The sequence below is a fragment of the Mus caroli genome, chromosome X, assembly GCF_900094665.2.
Source record: "Mus caroli chromosome X, CAROLI_EIJ_v1.1, whole genome shotgun sequence".
Classification (NCBI taxonomy): Eukaryota; Metazoa; Chordata; class Mammalia; order Rodentia; family Muridae; genus Mus; species Mus caroli.
In genome coordinates, this window is record NC_034589.1 from 68,803,007 (window position 1) to 68,810,505 (window position 7,499).

Sequence of the window (7,499 nt, forward strand, 5' to 3'; positions counted from 1 at the left end):
CCCCTCTGGAAGTGAAGTCCAGCAGGACCCTAAGTTGCTAACCAGCACCCAGACCTGTTCAACCAAGAAATGTGCTCTCCACCCACAGCCCTGGCTACCCTTAGTGCCCTCCTTCCCAGGCAGACCCCATTTATCAGCCTTCAACCCAGAGTTCTGTCTGTGTGTTGCTGAAATTCCCTCAAAGCCAGGCGACTGAGTATCTGTACAGAGTGTGAAAGTTCTATTATCACCTTGAAATATTTGCAGTCCCTCCTCCACCAAGAACCATCCGGAGCTCCTTGATCCTCCCATAGGATCTTCCTCTCTTCAGGCCGCACTGAGGCCAGAGACAACTAGAAGACTGCGCTGCAAAGTTCCTTAATAATAACTGAGACAAACTAGCCAACCTCAGTGACTGTCAATTTGTACTACCCAACCCTGGTGCCAGAGGATGACTGAGTTGAACAAAGCAACAAACACAGGGAAGGGATAATGGAGAAAAGAGTAAAATGTACAAGGCTGTTCCTTTTGATGACAACTGACTTGCTGAAGAGAAGAAGGTCTCCTGACACTAAAAAGGTCTAGAATTGCAAAGTGTCCTTTAAAAGGTGCCAAATGGTGGCCAACACAATACACCAGGTTGCAGGCAAGGCCCCTTAAAGTGAGTCCTTACCAAATCCATAGCCCTGGCAAATTTAAGGGAGACACACACAGGTATTGCTTCTGTTGAGCAGATGAGAAAAGTGAGGCTCAGCCAGGTGAACAAATTGAGTCAAGTAGAGCTTGCACAGTGCCTATACAGTGAGGATGCCTGAGGCAGAAGCAGGACTGGGAAGAGCAGAATGATGGGGCATGGGGGGTGTCTTTCAGACAGAAGCAGGCTGAGACCCTGGGTGAGAAAGGAAAAAGCCCATTACTGAGTGGGCAAGCAGACAAGCAGTCTCAGCTGGGTGTCAAGCAAGTGTCCCTTGGTAAAAGGCTGACCTCAGCCCAAGCAAAATCTGTTAAGTTCTAGAGCAGTTTGCTTTACTCCTTAGGTCTTCCTTGGAAATTGACAAAAAAAAAAAAAAGGAAAAAAAAAAAAAAGAAAAGAAAGAAAGAAGACATAAAAAACAGATACCACCAGAATTCAGGGTACTTGTCAAAGTCCAGCAAAAAAATGCAGGAAGCAGTGTCTAGAGATGGCAGTTACTGGAAAACATTCTGGACTGAGCAAGAGCACACCCATTGGTCCCCACTGGGATGAGCATGGAGCCAGCAACCCCCCCCCCCGACCTAGAAGGAAGGTAGGCAGAAATCCTTGAGTTGGTGCAAAGAAAGTGATGGGCCAAAAACAGAGCTGACACTTAGGAGGCTAGAGAGGATCACTGTGAATTTGAGGTCAGCCTGACATACTCCCCTATTCTCCCTCCCGGGGGTGGGGTGGGGAAGAGCTAGGTATGGTGGCTTATGGCTTTAATACAAGACCTCAGAAGGAGTTCAAAGTCATCCTAAGCTACATAACAAACCAGCATAGGTTACAAGAAAACCTGTCAGACATAGAAAAAAGAAGGAAGAGGGAGGGAAGAAAAACCAAACAAGTGAGAAGGCTAGTTTTCTTAGGATACTGAACAAGGAAGAAAGCACTTGGGAAGGATTAGAGATGACCCCCTTGCTATGACTGTGGCTACATGCAGTTGTAGAAAATGCAGTTTTAAGCCCCCTGCTTTGCCTAGTTGCCCCAATATCTGCAAAGACCCTCACTGCATCAGCACCTGTCTATTTCTTCTTTCTTCTGCCCTTTCAACTCCATAACACTAGATTAGGGGGGAAAAGGATAAAGAGGAAAAGATAGAGATCCCTGACTAAAGTCAGTGTCTGGAAAGGGGGCGACATCATCATTAGACTACTTCCTGCTGACTGAGGGCATCAAGTTCCTTGGGGCAAATTTGATCTTCGCCATCAGGATATCTGATTTCTTCTTGTTGTTTCTTCTTTACTTAACAAATCAGGACCAACAACAACCAACCAACAACCTACCTATTAGGTCTCTACCATTTATATACCCTCTGAAAAATTCTCAGAATTCCAAATGTCACACAATTGCAGGAACTATCTGCAACTGGCAAAACCATGCCCCTGCTAGAGCAGAAGGTAAATCATAGTCAGCTGCTATGGACAACCTGAAGCAGCCCACTGCTGCAAGCTCCTTTAATACCTTCCACTTGCTCCTGGAGTCTGTATCGATGACTCTGCGCCATCTCACCTCCAACCCCCAAGGTGGGGCAGTGAACAGTCCAGGGCACAGGCAACACCCCATATCCCCACATCTGGGATTAAAACGAACACACATACCTATTTCTGTGTTTTTTAAAGAAAACAAATTCTTACTATATTTCCCCCCTTCTGTTTTAAGCCGTTAATTATGCTCTGTGTATTGGGAAATTATAAACTTAAGAAATTATCTTGGGTAATTTCCTTTGGATCTATATTCATTACTCCAGTGGCAACTCTTGCCTCATCACCTGTACACCCCTGGAAGCCTAGGCCTTCTTTCTGGTTTATATTTAGAAAAATTACTGCTTTTAGAAATGCCTTGGGTTGGAGTGATGGCTCAGTAGTTAAGAGCACTGACTGCTCTTCCAGAGGTCCTGAGTTCAATTCCCAGCACCCACATGGTGGCTGACAACCATCTGTAATGGGACCCGATGCCCTCCACTGGTGTGTCTGAAGACAGCTACAGTGTACACATATGCATTAAATAAATAAATCTTTAAAAAAAGAAATGCCTTGTTCATAATTTTGATGCAAATAACCAAATTCTCCCATAAAGCACTGTACATTTTGAGATCTGAAACCTTTAGCAGCTTGATCACAGTTAGTCTCTTCACAAATGACCATATTTCCTGAATTGATATTAGAGACCTCTAGCTATAACTTGACCTATATTAGCATGGTACGCATTAGAACCAATATTGGTCATATCCCTTATCCACTCATCCATAGGCTATGCTAACTCCTTGAATAATCTAATAACTTTTTTACATTCAGTATTCACATCTTCAGATGCCAAGATCTCTATCAACATTGTTCTATAGTAGTGTCATCAAATTAAATCTGTTCTGTTATTGTATATCAGAGTACTGCCCTTCATGTAGCAATTGATCTTTTACTATATTCATTCCCCTCGCTCTATTTCACTCTTCAACATTCAAGGCTTCTTCCCTATGCTATTTTATGATGTCATTGTAGGTAAATTTGTTTCCTCTGTCTCCTTTCTCCCCTGAACTTTTTGTTGTTGTTTGTTTGTTTCTTTGTTTCTGTTTTGAGACAGAGTTTCTCTATGTAGCCCTAGCTATCTTGGAACTCACTCTGTAGACCAGACTAGCCTTGAACTCACAAAGATCTGCCTGCCTCTTCTTCCCAAGTGTTGGGATTAAAGGTATGTTGTATCATGCCTGGATTCTTTTTGAGTACCCTGAATTTTCATGTTCTAAAATGCAATTTATAAAAACATCCATTTTTATTGTGGGTCATACCTATAATTCCAACATTTGGGAGGTGAAAGCAGGAAGATCAAGAGTTGAATTTCAACCCGGGCTACATGATACATGAGGTCCTCAAAAAAAAAACCCCAAAGCTTAAAACAACAACAAAACTTCCACTTCCAATAGAGGCACCAGTCTATTGTGGAACATTTTAAAACTATAGAAAATCAAAATTTCTAGAGCTCTCAGGGATGTATGTTATGCTGTGGCCCTGCAGCCATACTCCCAGTCTTTTCTTTATGTGTATAATAAGGTAGTGGTAGGTCCTTTAAACCCTACTGGCCTAGATCCTACTATATAGCAAGAAGACTTTTCCAGATTTTTGATATAAAGAGTATAGCAAAGGTCTATTTTAGGGTATTTCTTGTGTATCTGTGTAATCTATAGTTATCCCACTAGATAAGTCTTTCTTTAAGTAGAATTATTGAAACATCTTCAAGGGAAACCACTTCTTTCAGGAAAAACATTTTCTTTTCTTTTAAGATTTATTTATTTTATGTATATGAGTACACTGTCGCTGTCTTCAGACACACCAGTGGAGGGCATGGGATCCCGTTACAGATGGTTGTGAGCCACCATGTAGGTGCTGGGAATTGAATTCAGAACCTCTGGAAGAGCAGTCAGCCATCTGTCCAGCCCCCAGGAAAATGTTTTCTAGGAAAGTATTTTAAAAAAAATACATGGAGCTAGGTCTTGTGGCACAGAGCACTCAGGAGGCAGAGGAGTCATGACTTTAAGGTTAGCTTCCTTTATATGGGGGATTAGAGATTAGTCTAGGCTACATGAGATCCTGACTCAAAAAAGGGGGTAGGGGATGGGAAAATAGAGAGGAAGATAGGGGAAGGTCAGAGAAGCACTGCATCCACTACTGTAGAGGTCATAGCAGGCAGGCTAGGAAAGGGCTAAGCACAGGACACCAGCTGGACATCAGCCAAGAAGTGTTGGGAAAGGCCTTTGCCATATGAGGAATGGTCTTCACAGCAATGGCCAGAGCCAGCTAGCTGTTAAACACAGGCTTTAATATCAGCATTGTGACTGAGAAACTTGTAACTGAATGACTGGAATTAAAAACAAAAGCAGCCGGGCTGTGGTGGCACANGCCTTTAATCCCAGCACTTGGGAGGCAGAGGCAGGCAGATTTCTGAGTTCAAGGCCAGCCTCGTCTACAGAGTGAGTTCCAGGACAGCCAGGGCTAAACAGAAAAACCCTGTCCAAAAAAAAAAAAAAAAAAACCAACAAAACAAAAGCCAAAAAACAAAAACAAAAGCAATAAAGACTAAAAAAACTTCTGGCTCTCTAATCACTTTCCTACACTTTGCTGTCATCTGTGTGCTTGGCATCATTTCCATTCTGTATGTCTGGAAGTAAATACTTGATGGTATGTGGCTGTACATTTCTTCACCCTGCTCAGTGGTAGCTCATAGTAGTGGCTTGAAATTGGCTTTAGTAAAGGATATACCACAGAAATCAGCAAGTGTTCCAGTTCACTTCTTAGTTTTGTTTTGTAATATCTGCCAGCTTATCACTACTCAAGCGGAAACAAAGAAGCAGATGTTAGAGATGATCTGGGGATTTCAGTGTGGAAGAAGTTACCCTGAAAATCCTAGGGCAGAAAGACAAGCACACGCACAGGGTTGTATTCAGGTAACACAGAACTGCAGGAATGCCTTTTTCCCTGGAATCATTAAGTTACCCAGCAGCAGCGTTACTATGGAAACCAGAACCAGGCACTGGGAAGAGCTTGTAGGGCAGGCATGTGGGGGCTGGGAACACACAGTCTTACCGCCTTAGAAAAGGAGCCATCAGAGGGACGGGCCAGAGAACTCTCCTGGCCCAAGTGGTGGTCATACCCACTGGACTCTATTCCCCTTTCTTCATCAGGTCATAGTGATTCTTAAGAACTAGTGAAGGTAGGTAGATAGGAGAGAGAAAAACTGACAAAAAGAAGTTCTTTTAGAGTGAACAGGTAAAGGCTCCTAGTAAGAGGGAAATGCATGAGACATTGTGCAAAGTAGTGCAAAGACATGGCCAGAGATGACAGCGGCTCTTCTGCATGGAATTCTGCCTGGTTCCCAACTGGTATGAGGCATTTCTGATCTTCAGAGTACCATTCTGTAGAAAGTATTCAGGCCTAGGAGTGTAGCTTTCCAGGGTCGGAGCAAAAATAGCATAGAAATCTAGTCCTGGGGCTGGAGAGATAGCTCAGTGGTTAAGAGTACTGACTACTCTTCCATAGGTCCTGAGTTCAATTTCCAGCAACCACATGGTGGCTTACAACCATCTGATGCCCTCTTCTAGTGTGTCTGAAGGCAGCTACAGTGTACTCATATAAATAAATAAATCTTTAAAAAAGGAAGGAAGGAAGGAAGGAAGGAAGGAAGGAAGAGAAAGAAAGAAAGAAAGAAAGAAAGAAAGAAAGAAAGAAAGAAAGAAAGAAAGAAAGAAAGAAAGAAAGAAAGAAAGAAAACGAAAGAATGAATCCAGGTGTGCTTCCACCAGCCTCCCCTTTGGCCTCATAGGCAACAGTATCCATGTGATGGTTTAAATAGGTGGGCCCCATAAGCTCATGTGCTTGAATGCTTGGCTCATAAGGAGTGGCACTATTAGGGGGTGTGAGCTTGTTGGAATATGTGTGGCCTTGTGAGAGGAAGTGTCACTGTACGGGCAGGCTTTGGGGTCTCATACGATCACACTAGGCCTAGTAGAACAGCCTCCTTCTGCTGCCTGCAGATCAAGATGTAGATCAGCTCCTTCTTCAGCACCCTATCTGCCTCCCTGCCACCATGTTTCTTGCCATGACAATAACGGACTAAACCTTGGAACTGTAAGGCAGCCCCAAATTAAATGTTTTCCTTTATAAGAGTTGCTGTGGTCATGGTGTCTCTTCACAGCAGTAAAACCCTAACTAAGACAATTCAAATGCTGGAACTTAACTGTAAGACACCCAGGATGCTCTCTGCACTCACATATCTGTTGCTATCACCCAATACAAGCTCCACCAAACAAATCAAAATAGACCAGAGATATAATTGGGGCAAGGTAAACACCCTGCCCTGGGGATAAGTAAACAGTATATATGGGGTATAGGAAAAAGAGGATAGGGCTAGAGAGATAGCTAAGCTGTTAAAAGCACTGGCTACTCTTCCAGAGGTCCTGAGTTCAATTCCCAGCAACCACATGGTGGCTCACAACCATCTGTAATGGGATCTGATGCCCTCTTCTGGTGTGTCTGAAGACAGCTACAGTGTACTCATATAAATAAAATAAATAAATCTTTAAAAAGAGAGAGAGAGAGAGAATACTCCAAAGATGAAAACTGGGGGAACAGCAGTAGAGACAAGAGGCTGCATAAGACACAGCAATAATAAAACAAAACTCAGTAGCTACTTAGCAAAGGATATCAAAGGGCAGCAGCAAAGCTATCAGGGGAAAGAAGGGCCCACCCAAACCAGTCCAGTACTAGATAAGAAGGATACCTGTTAGGATCCTTGGGACAGAGACACCAAAGCACGGAGAGAATGTATGTATTCCACATTCTAGACTAGAACATGCGTGATCTAGACTAAGCATTTATATCCTGGTCACAGCACCCAATCAAGTTGGTCATTGGCAGAGGAGGCACAATACACAGACAGCAAGTGTGCGAATTTCTGGAAGAGCATGTGTTTCTTTTTGCAGGGGAGTTAAGACATAATCTCACTAAATTACTTAGGCTGGTCTCTTTTTTTAATTTTTTTTAAAGATAATTTTTATTTATATGAGTACATTGTAGCTGTCTTCAGACACACCAGAAGAACGCATCAGATCCCATTACAGATGGTTATAAGCCACCATGTGGTTGCTGGGAATTGAACTCGGGACCTCTGAAAGAGCAGTTAGTATTCTTTTTTGGTTTTTCGAGACAGAGTTTCTCTGTATAGCCCTGGCTGTCCTGGAACTCACTCTGTAGACCAGGCTGGCTTGGAACTCAGAAATTCATCTGTCTTTGCCTCC

The 7,499-nt window shown here is 43.1% G+C and overlaps 1 protein-coding gene across 5 annotated transcripts in view; it reads right to left on the bottom strand.

The window, feature by feature from the left end:
- Window positions 1-7,499, bottom strand: part of Pdzd4 (PDZ domain containing 4) — a 30,542-nt gene that overhangs the window by 6,795 nt on the left and 16,248 nt on the right. The gene's annotated exons all lie outside the window — the stretch shown is intronic.